Genomic DNA, 19,462 nt, shown 5'->3' with positions numbered 1-19,462 from the left:
ATTTTCCAATGTAATTTAGTATTTTTTAGAAACCTGTTATTTAAAGATGGTATAATACTCAATTTTATGGCATATTATTTATCTTAACATTGCTGTTATTGGATAGTTACAGTGTATTTTTTATTTCTGCAATTATAAACAATGTTCTGATAAATGTCAATATAAATTAATAATGATATCAAGTACTGATCTTCAGTACTTAAAGCTATGAAATAAGTAAAATAAGAATTTTAGTAGCTGTCACATACTTAGACTGAGTAAAGACTAAAATAGTTTCTTAGTCTAGTGGGTGTCATCTAATTGAGTTCAAATAAAATAGAGCTAGAGTTTCTGAGTTACTGATACACAAGTCAACATGAAATATGTCTTCTTACATCTAAATATAAGATTAAACAGATGGAAAATGTCACTTCTGGCAAAAAGCAGAGTCATAAGGACCAAATTTAACCTTCTTCCTAATACAACCATTCAAACAAAAAGTGAATGAAGTATATGAAACAATAGTACATCAGACAATCAAAGACAGCGATCCCTAAAATATAGTTAAATGAGGTAAGCTATATAATTTCCCTAGTTTAATTCTTTGAGTCTCTAGGCCATAATGCAGATGGGGAAGTCAGAGAGAGTCCTGTGATGTCCTTGTGTTGAGGAGCTAGGAGTCCAGAGAAAGGAAACAAACTAGAATACTCAGTGTACTGGAGAAGATTACCAGGAGCATGAGATGTTTGAAGTGACAAGGAAACATGAGTCCTAAAGATATTTATGAATCCCAAGAGAATCCATGCCTATATAATCCTGCAGGCAGTCCTGGATCCTTTTCTTCACACAAAGAGAGAGAACTTAGAGTATTGATAAAAATCTGAACAGATGAGTGGATCATTTGTCAAAGATTAGAGAGTACAGTACCTGCCACTCACATGGAACCAGGAATAGTGTCTTTTTCACAAGTCAGACTGGAAAACTTCATATTTCATGAAGCATTGGGCAGAGTACTAAGAAGGCTCTTGACACGTTAGCAGGAGATAAATAGTGCAAAGCTAATGACAGCATTCATCTGACCTAACCATTCTTAAACACAAGATCTGAAGGGACCAAAGCATTTCCAAGTAATTTTACTATATCTGAGAATGAAGCTCAAGAGTACATATCTAGTAATATTTATTTAAAAGACAATATAATCACTTCAAAAAGGTAAAATTCATAAATTCTTACATCCAATAAAGGATAACCAGACATGGAAAAAGATAGGAAAATACAGCTCATATAAGAAGAAAAATCAAACAACTGAAATTGACTTAGATATTAGATGGTAGCAGATAAGAAGAGTAAACCAGTTCTTATAATTGTATTTTCTTTTTTTTTCAGAGACAGAGAGAGGGATAGATAGGGACAGACAGACAGGAACGGAGAGAGATGAGAAGCACCCATCATCAGTTTTTTGTTGCAACACCTTAGTTGTTCATTGATTGCTTTCTCATATGTGCCTTGACCATGGGGCTACAGCAGACCAAATGACCCCTTGCTCGAGCCAGCAACCTTAGGTTCAAGCTGGTGAGCTTTGCTCAAACCAGATGAGCCCACATTCAAGCTGGCGACCTTGGGGTCTTGAACCTTGGTCCTCCATATCCCAGTTCGGCGTTCTATCCACTGTGCCACCGCCTGGTCAGGCTATAATTGTATTATAAGTGTACGTAACAGCAAGCAGAGACATGAAAGATATTTAAACAGACTCAAATACACATATGAATGAAAACTGCTATGTATGAAATGAAAATTCACTGGTTGGGATTAATGGCAGACTGGATATTACAGATGAAAAGATTGATGAACTCAAAGACGTAGTGATAGAAACTTTCTAAAAGGAAGCAACAAAGAAAGAACATAATAATCCAGAGAAGGAGAACAAGAACAAACTGCTATTAAGCTTTTTTATGACACTAAGGGACCTATCATATGTGTAATTCATGTCCTTAAAAGAAAGGAGTAGGCCCTGGCCAGTTGGCTCAGTGGTAGAGTGTTGGCCTGGTGTGCAGGAGTCCCGGGTTCATTTCCTGGCCAGGGCACACAGGAGAAGCACTCATCTGCTTCTCCACTCCTCCCCCTCTCCTTCCTCTCTGTCTCTCTCTTCCCCTCCCACAGCCAAGGCTCCATTGGAGTAAAGTTGGCCCAGGCGCTGAGGATGGTTCCATGGCCTCTGCCTCAGGTGCTAGAATGGCCCTGGTTGCAACAGAGCAACGCGCCAGATGGGAAGAGCATTGCCCCCTGGTGGGTATGCCGAGTGGATCCTGGTCAGGCGCATACGGGAGTCTGTCTGACTGCCTCCCCGTTTCCAACTTCAGAAAAATACAAAAAAAAAAAAAAGGAGTAATATAGGAGGTAAAAAATATATATATTTCAGGAAGTAATGGCAAAAATATTTCTAAATTGATAATAAGTATAAAAGAAATAAAAAAAGTAGAAAGAATCTGAAGCACAAGTACTCAAGAAAAAATACAATAAGGCATGTCAGTATCAAAAAGATTAGAACTAGCAATGAAGAGAAAACCTTAAAAGCATCCAGAGAATAATAAACAAATTGGAGGGCTAAAACTGATTTCACAATTCATAATATAATTAGACACATATAAAGCAGAAAAATTTTAGCCTTCAAGATGAAAAATAAATCAAAGGAACAGAGAAAAGAGCTAATAAAGAGAAAAAGATATGCAAAAAATGAATGTTGATTCTTATCTTGTGCCATATATAAAATTTAATCAAAATGTATTGTAGACATAACTTAAAGCATAAAATTAAAACACTTGTAGAGAAGGGCTCAGCAATTTATGGCCTATGTGCTAGCCTTCTGCTTTTGCAAATAGTTTTTTTTTTTTTTAATTTAACTTAGAAAATTAAATTTAACAGGGTGACATTGATCAATAAGAGAGTACAGTACATAGATTTCAGGTAAATGTTTCTCTTTTTAAAATTTATTTTTTTGACAGAGACAGAGAGAGTCAGCGAAAAGGACAGATAGGGAAAAACATACAGGAAGGGAGAGAGGTGAGAAGCATCAATTCTTTTGTTGCGGCTCCTTAGTCTCCTTAGTTGTTCATTGATTGCTTTCTCATATGTGCCTTAACTGTGGGCCTTCAGCAGACCGAGTTAACCCTTGCTTGAGCCAGCGACTTTGGGTTCAAGCTGGTGAACCTTGCTTAAACCATATGAGTCTGTGCTCAAGCTGGCAACCTCGAGGTCTTGAACCTGAGTCCTCCCTGTCCCAGTCCAACACTCTATCCACTGTGCCACTGCCTGGTCAGGCAGGTAAACATTTCTATTACATTTGAACTGTTGATTATGTTGTATATCCATCACCCAAAGTCAAATCATTTTCTGTCACCATGTATTTGTTCTTTACTTCCTTCCCCCTTCCCTCCCCCTCCCCCACTAAAGCCTCCCCCTGGTAACCATTTTACTTTTATCTATGTCCATGAGGCTCAGTTTTACATCCCGCCTATGTGTAAAATCATACAGTTCTTAACTTTTTCTGATTTACTTCTTTCATTCAGTGTAATGTTCTCAAGGTACATTCATGTAATAAATGCCAATATGTCATCATTTCTTATGGCTAAGTAATATTCCTTGTATATACGTACTACATCTTCTTTATTTAGTCATCTATTGAGGAACACTTTGGTTGTTTCCATGTCTTGGCCACTGTGAATAATTGTGCAATGAATATGGGGGTGCATGTATCTTTATGTACCAATCTTTTTGAGTCTTTGGGGTAGATACCCAGTATACAGATTGCTGGGTTATATGGTAGTTTTATTCTTAATTTTTGAGGAACCACAATACTTTCTTCCATAATGATTGTACTAATTTTTATTCCCACCAGCAGTGAATGAGGGTTCTTTTTTCTTGACAGCTTCTCCAACACTTGTTACTACCTGTCTTGTTGATAACAGCCAATCTAAGAGGTGTAAGGTGGTATCTCATCGTAGTTTTGATTTGCATTTCTTAAATAGCTAGTGAAGATGAGCATCTTTTCATACATCTGGTGGCCACTTGTATGTTCCCTTGGGAGAAGTGTCTGTTCAGATCCTCTCCCCATTTTTTAATTGGATTGTTTGCTTTTGGTTGCCAAGCTCTATGAGGTCTTTATATATTTTGAATACTATCCCCTTATCAGAGCTGTTGTTTGCAAATATCGTCTCCCATTTAGTTGGCTGCCTATTTGTTTTGTTGTCAGTTTCTTTTGCTGTGCAGAAGCTTTTCAGTTTGATGTAGTCCCATCCATTTATTTTTCCCTTTACTTCCCTTGCCTTTGGGGTCAAATTCATAATTGCTCTCTGCAGTCAAGGTCCATGAGTTTAGTACCTATGTTCTCTTCTATGAAATTTATTGTTTCAAATCATATATTTAGGTCTTTGCTCCATTTTGAATTAATTTATGTGCAGGGCAACTAATAGTACTGAAGTTACATTCTTTTGCATATGACTTTCAATTTTCCCAGCAACATTTATTGAAGAGGCTTTCTTTTCTCCATTGTGTGTTTTTGGCTCATTTGTCAAAGATTATTTGTTCATATACATGTAGTTTTATTTCTGGGCTCTTGAATCTGTTCCATTGGTCTCTAGTTCTGTTTTTCTGCTGATACCATGCTGTTTTGATGATCATGGTTCTACCATATAATTTGAAGTCAGGAAGTATGACACCTCTGGCATCATTCTTTTCCTCAGGATTGATTTGAATATTCTGGGTTTTTATGGTTCTGTACAAACCTGGTGTGTTTTTTTGTGTGTGTTTTTTTGTTGTTGTTGTTGTTCTATTTCTTTAAACAGTGACATTGGGATTTTGATGGGAATTGTATTAAATTTATATATTACTTTGGATAATATGGCCATTTTAACTATGTTGATTCTTCCAATCCATGAACATAAAATATTTTTCTATTTCATTATATCTTTTAATTTCTTGGAATAATATTTTGTAGTTTTCAGTATATAGGTCCTTTACAGTCTTTGTTATGTTTATTCCTAAGTATTTTTTTTTTTTTACAGAGGCAGAAAGAGAGTCAGAGAGAGGGTTAGACAGGGACAAACAGACAGGAATGGAGAGATGAGAAGCATCAATCATTAGTTTTTCGTTGAGCATTGCAACACCTTAGTTGTTCATTGATTGCTTTCTCATATGTGCCTTGACCGTGGGCCTTCAGCAGACTGAGTAACCCCTTGCTGGAGCCAGCGACCTTGGGTCCAAGCTGGTGGGCTTTTGCTCAAACCAGATGAGCCCGCGCTCAAGCTGGCGACCTCAGGGTCTTGAACCTGGGTCCTCGGCATCCCAGTCTGACGCTCTATCCACTGTGCCACAGCCTGGTCATGCTATTCCTAGGTATTTTTTATTGTTGTTGTTGCAATTGTAAAATGAATTGTTTTATTTTTTTTTTAGATTATTTTCTAAGTTTCATTGTTGGCATATAGGAAAGCCATAGACTTTTGTATATTGATTTTGTATCCTGCAAATTTACTGTATCAGTTTATTGTTTGTAATATTTTTTTGTGGAGTCTTTGGGGTTTTCTAAATACAGATTGTGTCATCTGCAAAGAGTTATACCTTTACTTATTTATTCTTGATATGGATGTATTTTATTTCTTTCTTTTGCTTCAATGCTCTGCCTAAAACTTCCATTACTATGTTGAAAAAGAGTGGAGATAGTAGGTAGCCTTGTCTTGTTCCTGATTTTAAAGGAAAAACCTTCATTTTTTCACCATTTAGTATGATATTAGCTGATGGTTTGTCATATATGGCCTTTATCATGTTGAGTTACTTTCCTTCCATTCCAATTTTATTGAGTGTTTTATCCATAAAGGGATGTTATATCTTATCAAATGTCTTTTCTACTTCTATTAATAGGATCATATGATTTTGTTCTTTGTTTTGTTAATGTGGTATATTACGTTATCAATTTCTATATGTTGAACCATCTTTGTGCTCCTGGAATGAATCCCACTTGATCGTTATATATTATTTTTTAATGTGTTGTTGTATTTGATTTCCTAGTATTCTGTTTAGGATTTTTGCATCTATATTCATTAGAGATATTGGTCTGTAGTTTTCTTTTTTTGTGTGTTGTCCTTGCCAGGTTTTGGTATCACGATTATGTTGTCCTCATAAAATGTGTTGGGGAGGATTGCTTCTTTTCATTTTCGGAAGACTTTGAGAAGGATAGGTACCAAATATTCTTTTAATGTTTGGTAGAATTCACTGAAATAGTGAATTCTAGTGGCATTTTAAATGGAGAAGGAAACTTTTGGACTTAATTTTTTCAGACTTTTGAGTTTACCTTCATCTCTAAAATACATAGAAAAAGCGAAGTTAGAATAGTCAATATTAAGTTGTCCATCAAGATTTGCTTTATATATTTGGGTTCATCTGTGTGGGATATATAAATGTTTACACGGATTATATCCTCTTGTTGAACTAATCTTTTTATTTTTATGTAATATCATTTTTGTCTTCTATTATAGCCTTTGTTTTAATGTCTGTTTTTTCTGATGTAAGTATGCTACCCAAGCTTTTTCTTTCAATTGCCATTTGCATGAAAAATAATTTTGCATGCCTTTATTTTGTGTCTATCTTTATGTGTCTATCTTTTGTTCTGAAGTGAGTTTCTTGTAGAGAGCATATATATACGGTCTTGTTTTCTTATTCATTCAGCTACCTGATCTTTTTTTATTAGAACATTTAAGCCAATTACTTGTACAGTAATTAATGATAGGTACTTATTTATTGCTGCTTTATGCTTTATAACTATGCTCCCCTCTTTTTTCTCCTTTCTTATTAAAGAAGACCCTTTAACATTTTTTTGGTAATACTGGTTTGGTGGTAAATAACTCCTTTAGCTTTTTTTCTTGTCTAGAAAGCTCTTTATTTTTCTTTCAAATAAAATAATAGCTTTTTTTTTTATAGAGACGTCTTGATTGTAGGTCTTTGCTTTTCATTACATTGAATATTTTGTGTCAATCCCTTCTGGTAAAAAATAAACTGATGGTCTTATGGGAGCTTTTGTGTAGTTAGTTCTCTTTTCCTCGCTGTTTTGTTTTTAGCCTTTGATATTTTAATTATGATGTATCTTGGTGTGGGCCTCCATTTTTTCATCTTTTTTGGCACTCTGCACTTTTTGGATTTGTGTGTCTTACAGCTTCTTCAACAGTTTAAGAAAGTTTTCAGTTATTACGTCTTCAAATGGATTCTCAGTCCCCTGCTCTCTCTTCTTATGGCACTCATATGATACGGATTTTGTTACACTCTTTATCATAGGTCCTATCCTCGTTTTTAATTTGGTTTCTTTTTGTTGCTCTGATTAGGTGTTTTCTGATATTTTGTTTTTTCTTTCTTTCTTTCTTTTTATTAAGTATAATGAGAGAACCAGAGAGATGGATCCCCATATGTACCCCAACTGGGATCCACCTGACAAGCTCCCTGTGGGGCAATGCTCTGCCCATCTGTAGCTGTTGCTCTGTTGCTCAGCAACTGAGGTATTTTTAGCACCTGAGCCAGAGGCCATAGAGCCAACCTCAGGGTCAGGGGCCAATTCACTCAAACCAATTGAGCCATAGCTGTAGAAATAGAAGAGAGAGAGGAAAAAAGAGAGAGAAGAAGGGTAAGGCTGGAGAAGCAGATGGACACTTCTCCTGTGTGCCTTGACTGGGAATTGAACCTAGGACATCCACATGTTGGGCAGATGCTCTACCACTGAGCCAACTGGTCAGAGCCATCTTGTTTTCTAAATTACTGATTTGATCCTCTGCTTCATCTAACCTGTTGTTGAACCCTTCTTGTGTATTCTTTATTTCAGAAATTGTTTTCTATGTTTCTGACTGGTTCTTTTTAATGCTTTCTATATCCCTTTTATATGTTTACTCTCTTTGTTGAAGTTCTCACTTGAGTTAATCAATTTTCCCTTAATATCATTAAACATCTTTATAATCATTGTTTTAATCTTTGTTTTTGTTTGTTTGTTTTTTTAGGTTGCTTGCCTCTATTCTATTTTGTTATTTTTCTAGATATTTCTCCTGTTCTTTTTTTAGAGGAATGCTCCTTTGTCTTCCCATTTTGGCTGCCTCCATATTTGTTGCTGTATATTAGGTAGATCTGCTATGTCTCCCAGTCTTGGTAGTATGGCCTTATGTAATAAGTGTCTTGCTAGGCTCATAAAGTCTCACTGATCACTTACTAGGTGCTCCAGTAATGTCTCTTGTGTGGGTTATATGAGTCCTTTTGTTGTAGATGAGTCTTGATTGCTGCTGGCCTGTTTATACTTGGGGTTTACAGATTTACTGACTGTATCACAATGTATAAACTGCTGTGTGGGGACTGAACCCATGAGGTGAAATTGGCCCAATCAGAGTTTGGTACCTGCCATGATCTCTTTTGAGTGTGCCATTTGTGTAGCTAATTGGGTCATGCTCTGATGCGGTTTGAAATACATCATTATGTATGTCAGTTCTTGGGCCTCTTTAGAGGAATTCTTGTGTAGGTCAATGTCAGTTGCTATACGAAACAACTTCTGGCCTACATCTTAGAAGCTAAAAAGTGAACCATGGTTGGAGGTTGCCTCTGCTAGAACTGGGTGCACGTGGAAGGGGCCCAGCTGGGTACCAAGACCATATTCCACCAGAAATAAGCTGGGGAATGTCAGAAAAATGCCCAGGCAACCCAAGACTCACCTCTGCTTACTGTCTTCCTGTTAGGCTCACTTAAAGAACTGCTAGTGGTTTATGAGATGCATGAGGTAGGTTCTTCATGACTCACAAAGTAGGGGCACGTGGTGTTTGCTATGTTGATAGAGATTCAAATTCAGTGTCAGTGCTGGTTATTTTGCCACTGATAAAATTTCTAAGTGTATAACAAAGTCAGCCACTACCTGACTTGGTCAGCAGACCTTTGTGGTGGTGAGGGTCTCATGGAATAATCAGGGTGAGGGCAGTAGTGATTATCAAGCTAAAAATTAATTAAGGTTTGGCATTATGGAGGAAGGGCTCTGCATAAGAACTGTAGTGCAGTTCTATGCAAGCAAGAGAGAAAAATAGCCTTCACCTCAGAACCACACAATTCAGTCTCTCCCTTTGTATCAGAGAATCATATAATGTAAAGTGATAAATATATAATGAGCATCCAATAAATAGTATGTTTTTATTTCTCCTTGTAATAAATCATTCAATGATGTTATAAAACTACCTTGGAATTAGTAAGGAGGTGGATGATCCTAGAGGCCCCTAGGTCCCCAAATTCTTTTTGTTCATTTGTTAAAACAGATCTAGAATCTATCCATACCTATCCATACCTCCTTGACAGCATTCCAAGAAAGACTGAAGTGATCCCAGGCTGCTTGAAGCTAGCTGATTTCTCATCAATGTATAAGGGACTCAAGAGGTTGGAACTAGTGGATATCCTTAAGCTGATGTAATGGGGAGAGTGCTGACATTTGGGGACATGGGAATAAATGGCTCCTACCCTAGAGTGAATGAAATCACATTTCATCTGGCAAGGATAAAAGGAGGATACATCCCTTAAGATGCAAAAAGACACTGAAAAGTGAATCTAATTTTTGTGATTTTGCTGAGGTTGCCTCAGATGACATCTCACTGAAATACATTAAAGCACGCAATTACGGTTGCTGATATATTTCAACACTTTATAGATATAGTATGAACACTAGCATTTGCTTTCTTTCCTTCTGTTTATAGAGTGCTGATATCACTACAAGTGATAACTACCTGAATAGAGTCACATATTTTTTTGCATATAAGGCCAGAATACCCAGAAGCAAAATCAAATATTCATTGTTGCAACTAGGTATTTTATTTTCATGATATGCTAATATTAAACTGCTGGCAAAATGCTGAACTGTTGATAACATTTTTTCTTGTCCCTTTGCAATGTTTTTTCAATGGTAATACAAATACTGTGTCCAATTAGAAGTTTGATTCCTCAGCTAACTGCTTAATTACATCATTATCCACCTACATTTCAATGGGTCCTGTTCATTTTCTGACAACTTAGTATAATGGTTAAAACTGGAGACAATATGAGTATTCTGCTAAGGTCCAAATTCTTTTTCAGCTACTTACTAGCTGTTTCTCCTTATGGGACTTAAATAACTTTTCCTTGACTATTTTTTGAATCTGCAAAATGAAAATAATAAGCATACCAAATAGAATTGTTACCATAGATAACTCAGATAAATGTAAAATGCTAAGTATATAATGAGCATCCAATAAATAATTTGTTTTTTGTTATTCTTTGTAATAAATCATTCAATGATATTGTAAAGCTACTTTGGAATAAGTAAGGCGGTGGATGATGCCGGAGGCTCCTAGGTCCCCCAATCCTTTTTGTTCATTTGTTAAAACAGATCTAGAGGGACTTCAATGGTATGAATGACAAGCCAGATGGGAGGTGGACGTGCAGAACCTTGCAATGCCCTTCAAGCACATTCAGGCCTGCTTGGGCATGTGAGCCCATTCTTTCCCATGTGTTTACAATGTGAGCAAGGCAGGAGGTCTTTCTTCATTTTATTTAAGTAGCTACATGATTATAAAAAGGGATAATAGCTACTGCTAATCTTCTCTACAAAATGCCAGAGGAATTTCTTCTTATAAGGAGCTTTTGTCTTGGACTTTGAATTTAAGATTAATAGCCTAAATGGAACAAGAGAAGGAAAATGAGCTATTTAGTTTTGTAAATTCCAGGCAGAAACAACTGCCTTCAGAGATGTACTCTATGGACACATCTGGTCTTTAGAACAGTTATTTTTGTTCAGGGGTCAGCCATTAGCCAAACTGTGAGGGAGGCAATGCTAATCCTTAGAGTTGTTCTGCCACCATGATCTTTGGCCCCTGTGTAATGCCTCAACTCCAGGTGTCCAGCGCCTTCCGCAGGCCTGGATCTTCCCAGTCGTGAAGGAAAGGAATCTGTTAAATTGTCAATATTTTGTCAGTTATTTAATCTATTACCTCTCCAAGAGAAATTTTGAAAGCAACTGACATAAAGGGGAATTCTTTTTTAGAATGAATTGCACTGTAAGGAGTCTCAAAGACAGAAGGGGTATACGTTAGAGATTAGGAGATTCTAATATTTATATTTTAACTGCTTATAATATATATATATAATATTTAATTTAAGATTAAAAGAAAAACAACTTGGTTTACAAGTCTGTCCATCAATTTGGTTTCTGTGCAGGAAACTTTTAGTGTGGTTTAAGACACCCAAAACTTGTCATGATCAAGGCAATTATTTTCTTTCAGGTAAAATATCTGTAATCCAAATATGTAAAGCTTTAAGAAATCACTAACTAATTTTTTTGATTCAGAACTTAATCTCCTAACTTGACAATGCTATTGCCTTTTTTCTTATATAAATAAAATGTAACATTTTTAATAAAAATTTGATATAACTAAACTTAATAAAAAGTTCAACATATTTATATTTTGTTTATTTTATAGTATGTCATTTAAAGATCTTATAAAATAATTGCTTAGAAATGAATCTCCTGCAAATAGCAACCATTGTGAATAAGAAACGTTTTATATACTATTTTTTCTTGCTTATAGATATCTGAACACATGTACAAACTATTTAATCATGGTCTGTACACCTGTCAAAATAGCCATGATGCAATTTAAATTTTTCATTATATGAACTCAATCAACATAAATTTGAGTGAAAGCACTATATGATTTCAGAAGTGACAGAACTGAAAGCTTTACATTTCAAAAACATGAGACTAGATGGATGGGCTTTGAACAGCTTAAATAACCTAATTATTGAAGTAGAAATATATTTTAAATATGTTTTAAAAAAACATCTCTGGATGACATGTCTTTTTTGAAACTTAAAATATTGCAACAAGATTCTTTGTTAATATGTGCTGTATACCTCTCCTTACTAATAGATAAAAGAACTCATATTCTACAGGGAAAATGGAATACAACCTCTGCTATTACGGTCTGTCTACTGATCCTGTCTATTAAAGGATCGCTCATGTAAATTCTAACTGCAACGTGCTTTTTCCTTTCTGGACTTATATATCCAGGGTTCTGTCTATCTCTCTCCACTTTTACTGGTTAATGATGCTCTCAGAAGAGGGTCAAGTGTCAGTGAACTCAATTCAGTGTGTATGAGTGGAATATCTAGAATATTAGAATTGTATTCATATAATTTTACATGTACAATTAAACACTGTGTCAAAATAGTTCTGTTTGTAGAGAAAAGATAACTTGCTAAGTTATTTACTCAGGGATTACTTTAAGGAAGATGATTTACAGACACCTCTTCCAAGAGGACATACAAATGGCCAACAGCTATATGGAAAGATGCTCATCTTCACTAGCTATGTGGGAAATGCAAATCAAAACTACAGTGAGATATCACCTCACACCTGTTAGAATGATTATTATCAACAAAAGTTTTGGAGAGATTGTAGAGAAAAAAAGGAACCCTCATTCACTGCTGGTGGGAATATAAAATAGTATAACCATTATAGGAAACACTACAAAGTCTCCTCAAATTAAGAATAAAATTACTATGACTCAGAAAATCCTCTTCTCATTATCTACCCCCAAAATAGAAAACATTTATTTACAAAGATATATGCACCCCTATATTAATTGCATCATTATTCATGGTGGCCAAGACATGAAAACAACCAATGCATTTTTTGGTTTATGATTGTATGAAGAAGATGTGGTGTGTATGTGTGTGTGTGTGTGTGTGTGTGTGTGTATATATATATATATATATATATATATATATATATATATATTATGGAATACTACTCAGCCATAAGAAAAGATGAAATACTGTAATTCGCGACAATATGGATGGACCTTGAAAATATTATGCTAAGTGAAATAAGTCAGTCAGAAAAAAACTAAGAAACATATGGTTTCACTCATATGTGGGATATAAAACTGAAACTCATAAACACAGACAGCAGTATAGTAGTTACCAGAGGGAAGGGTGGAGGTCATAATAAAGGGTAAAGGGAGACAAATATGTGGTGATGAAATGTGATCTGACTTGAAGTGGGCAGACAATGAAATATAATGTTTATGTATCATAGAAACTTACACTTCAAATCTATTTATTATTATTAATAAATCACATTTACAAATGTCACCCCAATAAATATAATTAAGAAAAGAAAGTAATAAGAGAGATTATTTAAATTAGCCAAGGCACAAATGTTACCATAGCATCCATTAGCAGCTCAGAAAAAGGGAAACAGGTTTGAATAAAGCCCACATCTGAATATGAACCATAGAACAGAAGTTTTATTTGGAGAGAAAAATTGCTTCAGACCCTTTTGATAATAGGAAGTTCTTTCATTCTTAAACAAAATAAGTTAGTTTCCTCTGTATTGTGGGTTTTCACAAAGTAATCACAGAAAAAAAGATTATGTATAAATTTAATTGTGTTTCAAAACCATGAATAGGCTGAAAGAGGAAAGCGGAGGATGAATTAAAATAAATTTTTCAAGTAAGAAAAGAAAGCCATACTTAGTTATCATTCATGTTTTTTTTTCTTTTGTTCATTTGAGGAACTGAATTAATTGCCTTACTTAATTTCTTTGTACACACACATGTGCATGTGCAATTAGTTTTGTTACAGTGATACTTTTTTCAAGAAGTATTTAGTTGTTTAATCATAAGAAACACAAACAAGCTGGTCCTTGAGCAACAATAACATAAGAAAATACAGAAAACTTATTAAATGAATTAAGCTTTTTCCAATATTGAAAGAAGTTTAGACAACAGATCAGACAGGAAGGAATAAGATAATTACTAATTAGAGAGGTAGAGAGCTTATCAAAGGAGGTAGTCAGATACCTAAATATAATACCTCCCTACCCGGAGAAGATTCAAAGTAACATGTATGTGATTTTCATAATGGGTCGATATTTTAAAGTAAAAGCTCTACTTTGAAAAAGATGTAATAAATCTCATTTCATTAAAATAACTATTGAAATGGAAGGTCATGTTTTAAAGTAAAAATATCTATTATTTTCTGTAATTCTTTCTTAGAATTTTTTTGAGATGTTCAGATGTGAGATTCAAGTAAAAAATTCTAAAATAAAGCCTTTAAAACTGTTTCACAGAACTGTCTTTCTAAAATGTCATCAGTTATAATTGATACTCAGTGACTGCTTATATAACTGAATTTAGTAACTTGTATGATACTATCTTCGAAATGTTGTGGTAGACCAAACACCTAGTGACACAGGAACTGTAAAATGAGTGTCTTATAATTCTTTTTTTCTCTATTTTTGGTAACTAATCATTCCAATGATTCGGGGTACTCACTGAAATTCTGGAGACACCATCAAAAGCATAAGGTTTGTCTATCAAATGTACATATTAAATAGTATTTGGGGGGTTTCTGGACATAGGCACTTCCATTTTTTCATTACTTTTGACTGAAATGTTTACATCTATGCAACAAAAGCATTCTTTCTAAGTATTAGGATATTATGAAAAAAACATTATTTTAAAAATACTGTAAGATGTTTGTGGTTGCTTATTCAGCCAAATAGTATAAATACAAAGAATATGAATGTTACTAGTGAGTTAAAAATGCTCATTATAGGCATTTTTCATAATATTGTTTGATCATGTCATTGTGAAAAATTATTACATCTGATTTTTCTGGAAATTTATAAATATTCACATGTACTTAGAAATCAGAACCAACATAGAACTGATAATTTCTCCAAACTGGATTTTAACTTGGGAATGCATTGGGCTGTTGGTCTATTCAATACATCAAACTAAATATTTTATTTGTATTTGAAATTTATTTATACACTACTATTGTATTTTGTTTAGAGAGTTGAAAATAACCAAAATGATTGTATTCACTACTGTGAAATATTTTTCTTTTTAAATATGACTGCTGAAAAAATTGAGATTAAAAGATTACCCCAATTGTTAAGTTTCTATTTCTTAAAAAAAGATTACTAATCTAATTTTATGCTATACCTATTTTTGTTCAGTTCAAGAATCAGAAAAATATGCTATTTTATTATATTTTATTTTTCTACTTTATTAAAACAAATACTTGCTTTTATGAGTTGGTCACTGAAATAAAAATTAAAAGGATTAAATGTGTCATTATATAGACAGCCATAAACCTCAACTCTTTACTGGATCCTTTGAAGCACAAGTTTGTTTGTTTTTATCTTTTGAAGTCTATTTGACCAATTTTTTCTATTGTTACTTGTATGTTTGCTGTCATTTCTAAAAATCCATTGCTAAGTCCCAGGAAGATTTTTTAGTTAAGTTTTCTTGAAAAAATGGTATAGTTTGAAGTTGTACATTTAGATATATAATCCCTTGGTGTTTTGTTTTTTTTTGTTTTTTTTTGTTGTTGTTGTTTGTTTGTTTGTTTTTTTGTGGGCCATTACATTTAATCCTAGCTTGCACCCAGTGGGCGAGAAATAAAAACAGTGGGAAAACACTTCCCTTTCCATTCAAGGCTGCCAAAGCCACTGACTTATCCAAATATTCCTAGAATCAAAGGTTTCTACCTCAACAGCCTTATTTACCTCTGTTCCCCATCTCCTTCTTTCTGGACAAACTTTGCACAAACTGGCTTCTCTTTCAGCAATTGACCATCTTGGCTGTCTCTCTGCTGCAATGCTAATTTCAGGAACCAAGAGAGCATGATCCCTTGTTAATTATTTTTTATATGGTGGAATTGAGTGATGAACTTAATATTTTTCATATGTGGTTATTTAGTCATTCCATCACCATTTATTGAAAAGACATTCTTTCTCCACTGAATTGTGCACCCATACCAGAACTCTACTACTTATAAATATATGGGTTTATGTCTGCACACTCAATTGTATTATTTTGGTTTATATATCAATGCTTATGCCAGTACCTCAGTGTGCGGATTACTGCAGTTCTTTGATAAGTTTTGAAATTAGGAATTGGAAATTTTCCAACTTTGATATTATGATTTTCTTTGGTTCTTTGAACATTTTATAATATCTGATTTAAAGTCTTTGCATAGTATGTCCAATATCTTGGTTTCCAAAAGGACATTTTCTGTTGACTACCTTTTTTCCTTATATTGGATATTCATTCCTGGTTTGTTGTTGCATGTTTTCTAATTTTGTCTGAATACTAGAAATTTTATTTTCCCTAAAACAATGGCATTTTTATTTTATAAAAATTAAATAAGATTTGCAGATATTATATTAAACAAATGAATAATAATTTTAAAATATTTCATTTTGTATGACATATAAAAGGAAGCTATCCACCATAACCTCAGTAATGATACCAGTTAGCTCTTTAAAACCAAAGATATGCTGAGAATGTACAGGAACAGGCCATCCTCAATAGACATACTTATAAAATGTGTGAATACTTGATATTTTAAATAATATAATGTGGTCATTCTGAAAATCGGAATTTCACTCTCCCCATGGTTTGTTTTTATTGCTATTAGCTGTTGTTATTTTTGTTATTCTTTATTTGTTTAGTGACCTTATTGGACTACTTCTGTGAAGTCTGTTTTATTTGTTATATGCAACAAGTAAAACGTCTGCTTGGTTATCTCAGGGTCAGCTAATAACTAGATAGACATTTCTTTAAATGCCACGAACAATTCTCTAGCCTTTGCCAGATAATTTTGTATGTTTCTTCACATAGCTTCAATGCTTCTGCAGTTTAAAATTCTACCTTAGCCTTGGCCCTGGCTGGTAGTTTCAGTGGTAGAGCTTTGGCCCAGGTGTGAAAGTCCCATGTTCGATTCCTGCTCAGGGCACACTAGTCTTCACCCCTCCTCCTTCCTCTAATAGGTTCAAGCAAGTTGGCCCCAGGTGCTGAGGATGGCTCCATGGCCTCTCCTCAGGTGCTATAATAGCTCAGTTGTCAAAGCTATGGAGCAGTGGCTCCAGGTGAGCAGAGCATGGCCTGGTAGGGGGTTACCGGTTGATCTCATTTGGGGCACATACAGGAATCTATCTCTCTGCCTCCCTACTGCTCACTTAGTTAAGAAAAAAAAATTCTGCCATAGCCTTTCTACATATTGAGAACCTTAAGGTTAGAGGTGAGTTTAGGGCCTTCTGAGTTTGTTTGTTTGCTTGTTTGTTTTTGGTCATACCTACAGTCTTGCATACCCCTGTGCCCTTCTAGAGTCCCAAAAATATGCTCAGATTTACAAAGCCTGGTTCAACCATCTCATTCTTCACTTTTTAAAAAGATTTTTGTCAACTTCTTTTTAAATCCAACTGATATCACTATCTCAGGTAGCTGCAGTGTTTAAAAATTACCACTACTTTCTTAACAAATTCCCTAGGTATAAGCTTGTTTGCCCAGAGGAAGCTCTGATTCAGGTAAATTGAAGATCTCTCTGAAAATGGAGCTATGCAAGGAGCTGCCAGACATGCCAAATAATGACAATTATCAGGAGATAAAGTTTTTAGAGATCCATCCTGTTTCTTTTCTTCCACTGATGGCTAGAATGCTGGTTATTGTATCTTCCATATTCGTGAGGCTGTTTGTTTTCAGGGTTCTTACAGATCTAGAGAGTGTGGATAGCAATAGGCCAAGCTAAAACACCACAGAACATGCTGTTTTTACAAAGATTTGATTTTTTTTTAAGAAATACAACTTGGACTACTATCAGGCTCTAGATAATTTTCTGAGTTTTCAAATTTTTTATTTTGAATATTTCCCACTGTTCTCATTGGTTATAGAGGACAGAACTTTTGGGGAACTTCTTTATTAGTACCTTTGACAGCAGTCTTTGATTTTGTTCAAATCTTCAGAACACTGTCTTCTCTCACATACTAATAAATTCTAATCTCCCTAGCACAATGTGGAAAAAATGTATTTCGACAGTTGAATATTTTGGGATATAAACAAAGCCATCTGCTCTATTAAAATACATGCTCATTTATTATTTTTTTATTTTTTAAGAAAAAGTTTCCTCCCCCCATAGTTATAGCTCATTTTTTGACAGGGAAATATAATTGCATGAAGCAGTAGTAGTTCTCATTTGATAGTACACCTCCCATCCCTAAGCATATATTTATGTATCCCCTCTAGACATTAGTTAACCAAGCTCGTTTCCTTGCAAAGTCCTGAGGCATGCGATGTTTACTTTTGTTTCAAATTATATAGAGAGGTACAAAACATTTATCATATTCTACTGAAATCTGAATAACACATATTACAAATACAATGATTACCCATTCAGCATCATGCAGATCATTTCGGTCTGATACATAAGCTCCTAGAAGGTTAGAAAAACCACTATTTCCTGATTCATTTCAGTTTGTGTATTTCCCAAAGGAATTTTAATTTATAATGTTTGAAATTGACCCGAGTAACATTCACGTTTATTCTCTGAGTTATGTGTTCCAACCCCATATTTCACAGTGCTAACGTCTTAAATAATGACCAATAGGAATGGCCATTACATTTTGAAATGATGAGCACAGATCTGCACATTAATTTGTTGTTGTTGTTGTTTTTCTCTATTCCACAGAGTGTAGAAACCTGGCATTAATGGCAACATGTGAGGATACCACCTTGCTTGTTTCAAATAGATTTTTTTTTATCTTAAATTCATATCGCTTGCCCTTTGGATACTTCATTGAGCTGTTCCAAGATTACTACTGATTAAATCCAATAGCATTAGAGCTTGCTTAAGCTTAGAAAACCTGGCCTGAGAATGAACATTAGTACAGCCATTGTTGTCCTTCAAATTCCATTTAAACTACTCTAAATGTGGTATAAAATATAAAGTGTAAAATCAAAAGTGTCAAAGATACACAGCAACACACCATTTTAGGGTCTTTGGGGAGTGACCTACCTCTCTAATGATTTCATCAGTTGCATCAAAGGCATAATGATAGTATGGGAAATCAAAGCTTTCTATTATTTATAAAGGGCTTTATTATGCTGCGTAGGAGTTGACAGACTAAATGTACATTGTTTAAAATTGTATATTTTTTCTATAATTTTAGTAGCTCCCACCAAAAACAATTTCTCAACAGAGTAACTGAAAAAAGATGAATGTTGTTAACCAGCAGAAATTAGTAATTTAGCAGTAATTCTCAAAAGACAGTAGTGTCATACATCTCTGGGGGAGTTTGAAGTGTCTGATAGTATCTTTCATTGTTTAGTGACTAAAGCACCACACTAACATTTAGTGAGTATTAGCAGTGGGTGCCAAAAGGTCCCAGACAACAAAAACTAATCCCACTCAAAATTTCAATATGGCCCCCTTTAAGTTACAGAGAGAAATGAAATGGCACTCTAGTTATTATGACCAATATACTACAATGATGATGCATTTTTTTATGTTTGCTTTTTCCCAAAATGAAATCCATGACAACATGACAGAATTAATTGAGTACTGCATTAAGGGCTGCTCCATGTTTAAAAACATTAAAATGTCA

Source organism: Saccopteryx bilineata, chromosome X (genome assembly GCF_036850765.1).
Source record: "Saccopteryx bilineata isolate mSacBil1 chromosome X, mSacBil1_pri_phased_curated, whole genome shotgun sequence".
Taxonomy (NCBI): domain Eukaryota; kingdom Metazoa; phylum Chordata; class Mammalia; order Chiroptera; family Emballonuridae; genus Saccopteryx; species Saccopteryx bilineata.
The sequence above is the reverse complement of the archived record's forward strand: the minus strand, read 5'-3'. Positions refer to the sequence as shown.